Genomic DNA, 12,641 nt, shown 5'->3' with positions numbered 1-12,641 from the left:
TGAAGATAGAAAAGCAAATGTTTGGTAAACAAATGTTTGCTGGGCCATGCAGAAACAATGGGACACAGAGTAGACTCTGATCCCTAGGCCTTGCTGAGTTTCTCCCACCACACTTAGCCCATATTTTTTACAGGTATCTCTGATGATAGCTCTATTATGGAATGGGCCCTCTGTCTAAAAATTTTTAGGCAGTTAGGGGAAAAGTTAAAGTTCCTTTATGAGTCCTTTGGAACTTGATTTTTATCAGCTCAAATAGTCAACATGCCAAAGAGACATTTTGGGGTGGCAAATTTTGCTCCCTGATATACAAAATTCAGAATTACCTGTTATATCAATGGTTCTACTGCTCTCTTTCATTTTCTTGATCTTTTAAGTAGAGTCTCTGAGGATTTAATATTTGAAATCAAAAGAAATTCTGTGGGCCTCTCTTGCTCCCTCCTCTTCAGAGACGGCTTGCACTCTGTCTATGGAGCATGTGTCTACTTTTACTTTAACCTGAGCACCCAACCCCACAACTTGTGGCCTTTCTCTTACTTCTGAAACAGCCTATACTCTATACAGTTGTATCTCTCTAAATAAATCTACCTTTACTCAGAAAAGGAAAAAAGTGATTCTATGAATTCCAGTCTTAATAGATAGCCAATTTTGATAACTGAAGTCACCTACTAGATAATTTAAATCCTTCCATATTGAAAAAGAGCAGATACTCAAGCTTGGTAACCAGATGTTACATCTTATGATCGAAAAGATGAGGAAGTTATTAAGAACATTAAAATGTGACCTGACAAGTTTCACAGTAATATGCAAAGTAGTGTGTTACAATGAGAAATATCTTTGTTTTCCTTCTTTAAGTGTCCATAAGAAAGGCAAATAACCCTGTGGGAACCAACAATAGCCCTCACTTTTAAAGACTTTCTGGTCAGCAAATATAAATTGTTATAACTCTTTAGAGCCAAAGCTCTGATCTCATAGAAAATCAAGAGGTACATATATTTAGCAAGTTTTCTTTTTGTAGGTGGGTGATGCCAATTTGATAAAGAGCATATTGAGTATAAAAATATGGAGAAATTGCTTCTTTTTCTGTTTTTGTTTTTGGTTTTGGTGGGGAGGTAATTTGGTTTACTTATTTACTTATTCATTTCAACGAAGGTACTGGGGATTGAACCCAGGACTTTGTGCATGCTAAGTACTCGCTCTGTACTGAGCTATACTCTCCCCCACAAAATTGCTTCTTTTTAAGAACTATTTGATCAAGAGAATGAGTGTTTTTAAAAGAGGAATTGATTTAAGATAATTTGGCAATTGACAGAAGTGAATACTCCTTCAGGGCAGGGGTCTTTATTTGTCTTCTTCTCTGACATGAGCCAAATGCCTAGAACAGCACCTGACATTTAGCAAGTTTTAATAGATATTTGTTAAATGAACTCATGTACCAATTTTTCATATGTGAGCAGTCTTGCTATTAATTCAGTCATTGAAGGAAGAAATTATTATTGTTTAATCATCTTAAGACAAAGAGCATTTACTCTGCTTTTTCACTTGCCAAACTGATGGCTTCTTTTACTTTTTTCTTAAAAAGAGAAAAGAAAAGAAAAAAGTGATTTCCATTTTCACCAGTGTGACCAAAGATTCATTCCTTTAAATGAAAAGAAATATGAGAACACATCCAAGAAAATTCAAACCTAATTGCAGCTCAACTCTGTCCTGCTCTTGACACAAGAAGAGACAAGCCAGGCAGGTCAGCTCAGAGCCTCTGCTCCAACAATGACTCAGGGATTTGGGCTGCTTTCACTTTGAAACTCTGTCATCTTGGAGGGCTTTGCTTCTAGCCACATGGATAGCAGAGAGGAAGTATGGATGATTCACAAACACTTGAATTGCCTTGGACCATCAGGGACACACCACTTCCACTTACATCCCCATTGGTGGGAACTCAGCCACATCATTTCCACCTTGCAGCAAAGGCAGCTGGGAAATGTAATGAATATAGTCTCGTTCACAGAGAGCATCAATAGGTTGGCAGTGCAGACTTGATATTGCTACACAGTTTAAAACATAAACTGCTACATTTTAGAGGGGGAATCTGATAGTAGGCAAGGAAAGATTCTATTATTTGCATATGTTGGTATATTCTAATTTTTCAGCCAACTGAAAAATGATTCCAGATTTTTATTCTCAACAGATAGCATTTCTTTTGGTCCTAAGTGTATCCCTTCCACTGGGCTAGTAGCTTCGTATCAGCTTCCATTGTTTTTTCTCTGCTTTGATGAACAGAGTAAGCTCTTTGATTCCTTTGATGCTGGTTTCAGCCAGCCATACTGGTGTGTGGTCTGGATGAATGTGTCATTAATTTTCTTTAACTAATCCTGGAACTTGGCTAATTATATTTTCACGGAAGGTATACTTTACCTCCAGAATATGGAATGAGAAACTAAAAACATTTTAGTCAGCAATGCAAGAGAACATTTAAAGGTTAAGAAACAGTAACAGCAATGACAGCAAGAGCAAGAACAAGAACAAGAGCAAACAATTCTTTGTCCTCGAAGGCATGAGGTCAGAGCACACTTTTCCTGCTGCTCAGGTACCTGTTTGTCTTGCTGTAGACTGCAGAGGATGGTTTGAGTGCTTTTGTAACTTGTGTCTGTTCGGGTCTTGAACTATGGTTTTATAGGTTGCTTTGTCTTCTTATCAACCTGAAAACATTTTTCTGTATTAATGGAACTGACTGATTTGCAACCGTGATTAAATATATTTCCTCATCCCAGACTAAAATTCTGATCAAATTCCTACATGATTATCACCGTTTCACCATATGTATTATCTCAGTGATTGTGTAGAGAAGCACTTAGTGCCTATTGGATAATCCCTACGATCTAGAGACTCTGACTTGCACAGAAAACTTTCCTTAAGTTATCTGGAAATAATCATTGGCCCAAAATATGAGGCTAAAGTGCTACATTCTCTTCTTATCTCTCAGTAGATTGCATCAAACTTTTCTCCTGTTTTCATGATATTGTTTTGGCATTCCAAGTCTGAGGGCAATTTTTGCTACAAGAATTCTGGCTTTGAATTTCCTGGGTATTTTTTTGTTTTAGAAAATTTAGAGCCTTGGATATTTAGGTCTAGCTCCTTTGGTTATATTTTGAATATCTCCTAGATGATCTTGTACAAATATTTTGAGTTAGATGCATGTCTACATGTAGGAAACTTGCTGGCTCTCATATTTTCTCACTTTTTAAGTCAACACAGTTTTACTTCTAGAGGTTTCTCTATATAGCCTGCATATTCTCTATGCTGAGCTATCTTGTATTTTAAACTATGTATCACAGACTATTGAAAAGACAAAAGAGTAATTGTGGATTTCACAATATGGAATCTCTAGGGATCTAATAATTTGGAACATTTACTTCTCTCACCCTCAGAACAGAGATGGTAGAAAGAAAAAAGAAATTGAGAAACAATGTGACAAATTCAACACAGAAATGTGTTATGAATCTCTGATAAAAATGAATAGAAAAACTTGAAAGTTGTTAACTTGAAAAATGTTACATAACATGGCATGGGAATCTATTTGGAAAGTTTTTGGCTCAGTGGTAAAAGATTTTTGATGTGCTAAACACAATTTTCTTTTTAGATAGAGGGCAGGAGATGGAAGGGAGACCAAGGAGAAGAAGGAGAAGGAAGGTTAACTCTGATTAATTTCTGAACGATATAAGTTGTCTTGTTGTCAGCCTGTCTAATCTAATTTCAGCTGTCGCCAAACAACATGTATATTATGTTTCTTTGTGTTTTAGTCAAGCCTAACTTACTTTATTGACTAGGAGACAAGTGGCAGACATGCTGGTTCCCTACACCAAGTCTATTTCATCCATCTTCTTTAGTAAAAGAATTCCATGCTTTTATTTGGACTGGCAATGTGCCCAGAATTATGTGTAACTAGTAGTGGCCTTGTGACCCAATTTTGGCCAATGAAAGTCATTGGTGGAGCTTCCAGGAAATAAAACTGTAATTTTTCTAAGAATAAAAGGGGAAAAAAAATCTCAGCTGGCATGTGTCTTTGTCCCTTGCCCTTTCCCCTTCTTCCTGCCTGGATTGAGAAGTTTATGTCTGAAGGTGTGGCAGCTGTCCAGTGAGTATAAAGACAAAGGTCACATGTTAAGGATGACAAAGTGTAGTATAGAAGGAGCTTGGTTCCTTGAACAATTGTCTTAGGCCTGGACTGTCCACCTTGAGCATCCTTGTAAAATGAGATCTATAGTCTTCTGTTTATTTAAGCTGTTTTAGCTGGTTTCTGTTCCATGCAGCCAAATGCAATCCTAAATGATTCAGCTTAATTAGACAGTGGTAAGTAAGTTCTGCAATAGGATCCCTTCGGCTGCTTCCATGGTAGACTAGAGACCAACTGTTCTATTGCCTGCTTCTGTCTGTGCATGGAATTGGCATTAACTGATACACAAAGGCTAAAGTTATCATGAGGGATATCTCCTCTCTGATCGTTGAAACAGTTGACCGAAAGAAATGAAAATGCAGTGCTTTTTGTTTGTTTGATCATATTTCCTGCCCTCAGTCCCTCTTAATTGATCTTTTGGAAAATGTTTCGGAATGTACTCCTTCCCTGGAGTACGTTTATATCCATCAATGCCATCCTTGACATCCCTCTCCCACCCTGCTGTCCTTCATTCTGGGTTATTACAAATGTAGAGTTCTCTGGACACATTTCACAACCTATTTTAGAGCTAAAAGGACCTTAGAGATGGTCTATTTCAATTCTATCATTCCACTGAAAAGGAAATGAGGAGAAAGAAGAGTAAAATAAGACCTCCAAGTGAAACAAGACTTATTGGCAGTGAGTTGTGTGTGATAGGCACTAATTACAATGGTGAACATTTATGGTGTTTTTACTACACGCCTGGCCCAGTGCTAAGCATAATTCATGCTTTATCAGTGTTTCATCCTCCCAACAGCACTGCGAAGGAAGGTTTATAAGCATCTTTATTTTACAGTTGAGGACACTCCAGCATGGGAAGATGACATAACTTCTCAAGGTCATATGCCTAGTCATGCTTTACTCCAGGAGAGTCTGGGAAATGAAACACAGACTGCTCATCCTTCATCATAACTGATGTCAAACAAATCAACCTACCACATCCTTCAGAGTGGAGACTGAAAATACCATGTGATTAGTCTGTCACAGATTAATAAAAACTTGGACAATTGCCTTGTTGCACGTTAATCACTTATAAATAGTTTGAGGATAGTAAGATTTCCATTCATTCACTCAGTAACTGAGAAGTTACTATAGTTCAGGCATGAAGCCAGGCCTTGGGGATGTAACATGGTACAAGTTCCAGTTCTTGCCTTCAAGAGACTTACAGCCTGTAAGGTAGACTGGGAGGCCAAAAGGCAAGTAAGTGCTCTGTGTTCTGTGCAGGCAGGAGAGGAAAGGATTTAACCAGTGAAGTGGGAAGAAGGCATCACAGTTGTGGGGGGTATTGTATGCTGAGGACAAAAAGGAAGGAAGAGCATGGTGCATGGCGGGATATCAGGTGGGCAGGATGGCTGGGCTGTTAACTCAAGGGATCACAGGGCCAGAAGTCAGCTGGGGTCTGGTTAGCTATGAGAAGTGAGAAGCCATCCAATGGCTTCACTCAGGGGAGTGATATCATCAGATTTATGTTACAGAAAAACTACCCCAGTTATTCCATAGAGGTAACATCAAAAAGAAGTTCTGATTCTGTCTTTGAAAAACTTTACTACTTTGTTTTTCACATTTTTTTGTGTCCATACCAGGCATGACAAATACCCACCAGAAAATTAAAAACAGAAAAAAGCAGATTCTTGGCTTTATTGTGAATATAACAGGACCCTGGGATCAGATAGGAGTTGGATTTCTGTGTATATTTGGACAATTGGGTATAAATTGCCTTAGGTGAGTAGGAGCTACTCGTACTATGGATTTGGAACAGAATGATCTGTTGAGTTTAGTGCATGCACGCACGTTTGCCTGTGTTTGTTCAAAACCTTCTACGGCGAACAGAATATGCAATAAAGTTGGTGCTGACAAGTAATGCCCTTTGTTTGTCCAGACATACATGTAAAAATGAAAAAACTTTTCTTGTTCTTTCTAAAAGGTCAAGTACTTTTTCCTGAAGGACATCTCTTTAAGCCACCTTCCAAGGCATTCTTAACACAGTTGAAGACATTTTTCTGAAATAACGATAACATTCCAGTGACTTCTCTGTGTCACATCAAAGTTGTGAGACACGTACATACAAAAATGATGATAGGTAATTATGCAGATGCAACCTGCTCCAGTTGTGCTAAATATTAATGAGAGTCTCTGTGTTCTATGATGCATTGCGGTGCTCAGATCCATTCACATATCTCTGACTGCCCTTTCTGAGCAAATGAGGAAGAAGAAAACACAATCTCATTTTTGGCATAATATCCAGTAATGATGAGTATCTGCAATAAAGTTCATAATATAACATAAGACACTGGTACAATAAACACTGAAAAATAGGGAGTCATGCTGAAAAGATGTGACTGTTTCACTTGTTAAGGCCATTTTTATCTGCAGCAAATAGAGAACATTTAACTTGATCAAATTCTAAAATTGCAGTTCCTGAGTCTGGTTGTGATGCATGATTACCCATCTCCAGATGATGGATTTATTAATTCAAGTACTTAAAAAGTCCATGATTTGGTGCTATTCTTAAAAAAAAAATGCTAGTCTCATTGAGCGGAAAAAGGAGTTTCATAAGGTTAACCCCATATTGGGTACAAAGTTATTAAATTTTTCTTAAAGTTCATAACAGGTTAAGTGAAAATTGTCTAGTTCTTAGTGCTATCTTCACTCCAATATTTCACAAACATTAATAATTGATTATTTGGGAGCATTTTTGTCTTCTCTAAGATCTTTCTGTGCTATTTATCAGCAATGTGACTTTGAGCAACTTAGTCTAAGATCCCAGTTTCTAAACTTATATTCTCTAAAATGTAGTCAAGTAATACATCCACAAGGGATTGTTATGAGGATCAAATAAAATAAATGAAAATGTTTAACACAATGTCTGACATGTATTAAGTTCTTGGTGGAATCTGAGGTAAGATATTGCTCTTTAGAAAGTGGAAGTAACATCTCAAAGTTAAACGAAGGTGAGATTGGCAACAGACACAGACAACTTAAATTCTTTTCATGATATCTTTTGCTCCCTTCTGCCAAATTCAAAATGAGAAAAGTCAACAAAATTCTTTTTTTTTTTTAAATTGAAGTGTAGTTGATTTACAATGTTAGTTTTAGGTGTACAGAAAAGTGATTCAGTTATACATATATTTTTTTTCAGATTTTTTTTCCACCATAGCTTATTATAAGAAATTGAATATAGTTCCCTGTGCTATACAGTAGGTCCTTGTTTATCTATTTTATATACAGTAGTGTGTATCTGTTATTCCCCAATTCCTAATTTATTCCTCTCCCCCACTTTCCTTTCTGGTAACCATAATTTATTTTCTATATCTGTGTGTTTATTAAAATTCTTTTTTTTAAAACAAAATTCTTTATTACTGTCCTTAGACACTTAGTTTTTGGAAGGTTAATGGGGAATTGAAATAATATGAATTAGTAAAATGAGCAATTGCTATATGCCAATAGTTATGCTATATTTTTTTCTAGTATAACTGATAATGAATTTCCTTCCTAGCTTTTAATGACAAGAGATGTCTCATTGCTTTACTTCGAAAATGTCAAATTCAATCTGAATTGGAGCTTCCAGTCTCTAAGTTGTCATGGTTTGCATCCCTAGGCTCATGCAAAGACCTGTGTGAAAAATGAGATCAAAGCACAGTGGCAGTTGTCTTTACCATTGCTGTTTTCAGGCCTGACCCTCCACTCTATCGTAACAAACCTTGTATGATTTTTCCAATTCTCCCAATTACCTCCTCCTTCACCTTGCTTGGCCAGTGTGCCATGTGAACCTTGTTGACCCTGTATCTGAGGCTTGGATGAAATATCCACATCCAGCAGGATACAGGATGTGATTTTGTGATCATCACCAAGGTCCTGGCTGGAGGAGAAACCCAGAGGTTCAGGGAGTTATCTTCCTATGAGGTGAACCTTGACCAATGAGAAATGGGAGACAGGAGGAAGCCAAGAACAATTACTGGTCTTTTTTGGTTCTTGTGGACTGCTATAAGGTGCCGTTTCTCCTTGCAGACCTGACAGGAGAAGACCTTCATGCCAAGTGGACATGCCTGCTGAACAACCTACAATAACTTCCTGATTTCTGAAGCAATATTCAGCTGGTAATTCATTGCATGACATTGTTTAACATCTTTCTATGCCTCTTCTCCCTCTTTTCCTTACTCTCACTGCCCTGGGCTTGCATCTCCCAAGTAAAGTTTTACTACCTTAATCTTTGCCCTGGACTCTGCTTTATAGGAAACTAGGCTAAACAGCCATTCGCCATCGTGTGCTTCACGGAAGTGGAGTATGAATCTTTGCTATAGGATGGAATGCCCCTCCCAAGTCAATCTCTTCCCAGTCTTAGGATACTCATCCTCTCCAATAGGTTCTTTTTTCTCTATTCAAGCATCAATATCAGCCTTTTTTTTTTAGCATATATTTTTTTTTGTTTTAATCCTTTATTTTTAATTTTTAAAAAAATTTTATTTTTAAACATTTTTATTGAGTTATAGTCATTTTACAATATTGTGTCAAATTCCAGTGTAGTGTACAATCTCTCAGCCATACATGAACATACATACATTCATTGTCACATTCTCTTTCGTTGTGAGCCACCACAAGATCCTGTATATATTTCCCTGTGTTACACAGTACAGTCTTGTTTATCTGTTCTACATTCTGAAATCTCAGTCCCTTCCCACCCCTCTCAGCCTTTCTTAATGAATTCAGATTTCCAAACAAAACCTGGAAGAAGAATTGCCTTCAGATGGCTTCACAACATCTGTTTTCACCCCTGAACACCAAAGTCATAAGGTACTTTCTGTGTTAGGGAATACCAGCTCGGATCTCAAGCTTGGCTATTGTCTAAAATGGGGATGGGAAAAAATACTTTTTTCTTACATCTCTGAGAATACAATGGAAAATAATTTCTCACTTGATTATCTTGCTACACTAGCAGCTCTCTGTTTCAGCACTCGGCATAGACATCCAAGCAACTGAAAAATAAAGGAGACTCATTAAAATCTGATGGAATGATTCAAAAGTGCCAGAGGTTTTCTCTAGCTTCCTGGAAATTTAAGATTTGTGCTTTCTCTATGGACACTGAACTTTAAATTTAAACTACCAAAACTGTTTTGGCTAAACAATTTGGATAAAACTTCTACATAAAAAAGAACTGCTTCTCTGTTTCTTTTTTCCTCAAAGTTAAGATGGTAAGTTTTAGAAAAGAAAAGTATCATCATTGTGGGAGAGAAAGACAACATTTCACCACCTAGATATTTACTAATGTAATATTGTTAGGGGGTTTGGCTACAAGTGGGCAATAGAGTCTAACATTTTTTGTTGCTGTTCTAGAGATACTAGTCAATGCAATTAAATAACATTTAAAAAGTTAGGTGTATAAAATTAGAAGGAGGTAAAATGGTGGTTACTTGCAAAAGATGTAATCATATACTTGAATATTCAAGATAATCAACTAAAAAGCTTCACTGATAAGAGAACTAAGGAAAACATTTACAATTAATAAACCAAATCAGGAATTTTGTTACACAACTGGCTAGAAAATAATACACTGGAAGGAAATGTCCCTTAAAATACCTAGGAATAATATAAAAAGAAAGTATACAAGATCAACATAAATATAATTTTTACATTATTTACTGAAAACACAAAGTAAGTGAATAAATAGAAAGACATAGCCTACTCTTGAATAAAAAATTTCATATCATGAAGCTATTAATTCTTTCTAAGCTTTTAGATCTATTCAAGGGGATTCAAAATTTCATATGAGAAAATAAACATGCAAGAATTGCCAGGACAATTCAGAATGAAAAGGAATAAGGACAGAAAATTTGCCCTAGAGAAAGTAAAGCTGACCATAAAGTTACAGCAATTTAATAGTGTGATACTTGCCAATGGAACAGGCTAGAGTCCAGAAATAGAGCCCGGTACAGAGAAGGAGAATCAGGCCCTCTTAGGTGTAGTTGGTCCTGGCATAAAAACCTTTTTGAAGCACAATTTTTAACAATTCTAGCTAACTTAAAAATGTACAGACTCTGCTTTGACAGTTTTATTTTTAGGAATTAATCATACAGACATACTCAGAAACTTTCAAGTATGTACAGACATATTTTGTCCCATTTCTGTAATAGCAAAAACAAAAATAGAAGCCAATAAAATTTAAATATTCAAAAGCAGACAACCAGTTAAGTAAACTATGAATTAGCCACACAATGGAATATTAAGTAGCCATTTAAAAAAATTCATGAGGCAGCTTTATATGCATTGATACGGTTTGACCTCCAGTAAAGTTTAAGTGAAAAAACCAAGGAACACATATGCACATATGTATATACACATATATGCACACACAGATACATATACACACACACTGTGTGTATGTTTAAGAGAGCTAGTCAACTCTTATGTTCCACGATAGCATGAAATGAGTTTAAATATTCCCAGGAATTTGCTTTTGATAACAACATCAAAAATTCACAGCCAGCCATTCTTTTTCACTGTCCACACCCCAGTCTCACGCCATTATTCTGTTAACTGAATATGTAAGTGTATTCATATTTCAGAGATGAAGCAAATTTGCCTAATTAAAATTTAACAGCTTGCACACATATTTAAGGCACTAATGCTTACAATAAGGGCTTATCTGTCTCAGTTTGCAATATATATTAAATAGCAAAATCTTCTGAAAACTATTCGGATCTATCTACACTCCTAAAAATATTTCTTTGCTAAGAGGAGTAAAAACATTTTCCATTTCTTTTCAAGAGAATAAATTGTTATTACTTAAAATTCGTTATTTTACTCATATTTCCTTCTGTAGATTTTCAAGTTTTCAAAAGTATATTATACAGCATGTTCACCGACCTTTTATTTTTTGATTTCATGGGTAGTCTGTTTCCCATGTTGTTATATTTTTTAAAATAAACCCAAAAGACTGTATCTGCTGATATTTGAAATGAGACATCAGCGACTATTCAAAAGAAGTGAGCATCTTGATACATGTGTTAATGAGAAAATAGGTATTATTGGGGATAGTCTAATAATCACATTCCCATCTATGAGCTTTTATCCATTACATAATTTGTCTGAAGCTACATATAAGTTAATCTCCTTGGCAAGTTTTCCCAGATTCTTTTACATCACAAATCTTTACTTAATCATGTTCAGCACTTTTCAGAAATTACTTTCTGTTTTTGGAAGCATTGACTTATAGGGATGATGGTTTATTGGTCAATTAGTAGATCAAAATTTAGTTGCTTCATGTTGTTTTCCATTTTTTTAATGTCTGTTTTGTCTTTTAGTGCTATCATTACTCGAATAAATAGTAGAATCTAAAATAATGGAACAGAAAGAAATGTCAATTGATAGTAAAATTGCTTCTTGGAGAGCTGTAGTGCACAGTAGCATCCTGAAGGCTCTGCGAAATCCTGCACAAAGACATCAGTCTTTGTTTAACCCAGTTTTTCTCAACTTCATTTGGCCGTAGAAGTCCTTTTGTGAGTCAGGAAGCTTTGAAATGCTGGTGTGGGCTCATCAAATATAAATATCTACTGTCTTCCTTATACTTCGCTGCCTTTTCTGTTTATCATGTGTATGACTTGACTATCGATCTGATCTGACATTTGTCACGTCCAGCTGGCCTTGCTCACCCCTGTTCCATCACTGCTGCTGAAATGACATCCCTGCTAGTCACTGACATCTCATTTCAAATATTATTAGCAGTCTTTTTGGCTTGGAAAAAATGGAGAAATATGGGAAGTGACTAAAACTATGACTCCCATCTGCTTTTGCTGTCACACAGTCACTTCACTGTTTGTCACTGAGAACGTGATGAGCACGATACCGTGGTATGGAAGGTCCCACAGTCCCCACCTATGGGCCATCTGGGGCAGGTAGCGGAGGTGAGCCAAAGATTCCAGTCCCGAGAGGTAGAATTTGCCAGTGATTAGATCTCCTGGCAACACACCCAGAAGAACTCTGATTTGTATTTCATGTTTTATATGCTGTCTACTGACCTCGCTTTACAGTTGAGCCAAAGTATGTGTGGGTGTCATGTGAAACTAAGTTTAGGTCCTTTAGCCTGTCTTAAACCGTGGCATAGAGAAGAGGTAGGGTGGAAACTGAACTTGTACTGAACTTGTCTGCTTCCTGTTCACTTGGTATGAATGTGTTATTGAGCAGAAAAGAAAAAAAACTTTCCATTGAGACTTAAATGGCCTGACTGAAACCTAACCTGGTCTCGCTGCCACCATGACTTCCACTCATCAGTGTCTCTGTGTTCCCAGGGTCATTTCCTCTAGCTGTTGGCAAGACAGGCTGTGTAAAGGAAGTGGACAAAAACCAAGGGTAAAGGGATGTTGGTCAGGGAAGCTCTCACAGTGAGGGCCTACATAATCCACTGAGCTTCCCTGGTCATCTCCCTTGTCTGAACTCTAAA

The sequence above is a fragment of the Vicugna pacos genome, chromosome 8 (assembly GCF_048564905.1).
Source record: "Vicugna pacos chromosome 8, VicPac4, whole genome shotgun sequence".
NCBI lineage: Eukaryota > Metazoa > Chordata > Mammalia > Artiodactyla > Camelidae > Vicugna > Vicugna pacos.
This window is presented reverse-complemented; position numbering follows the sequence as displayed.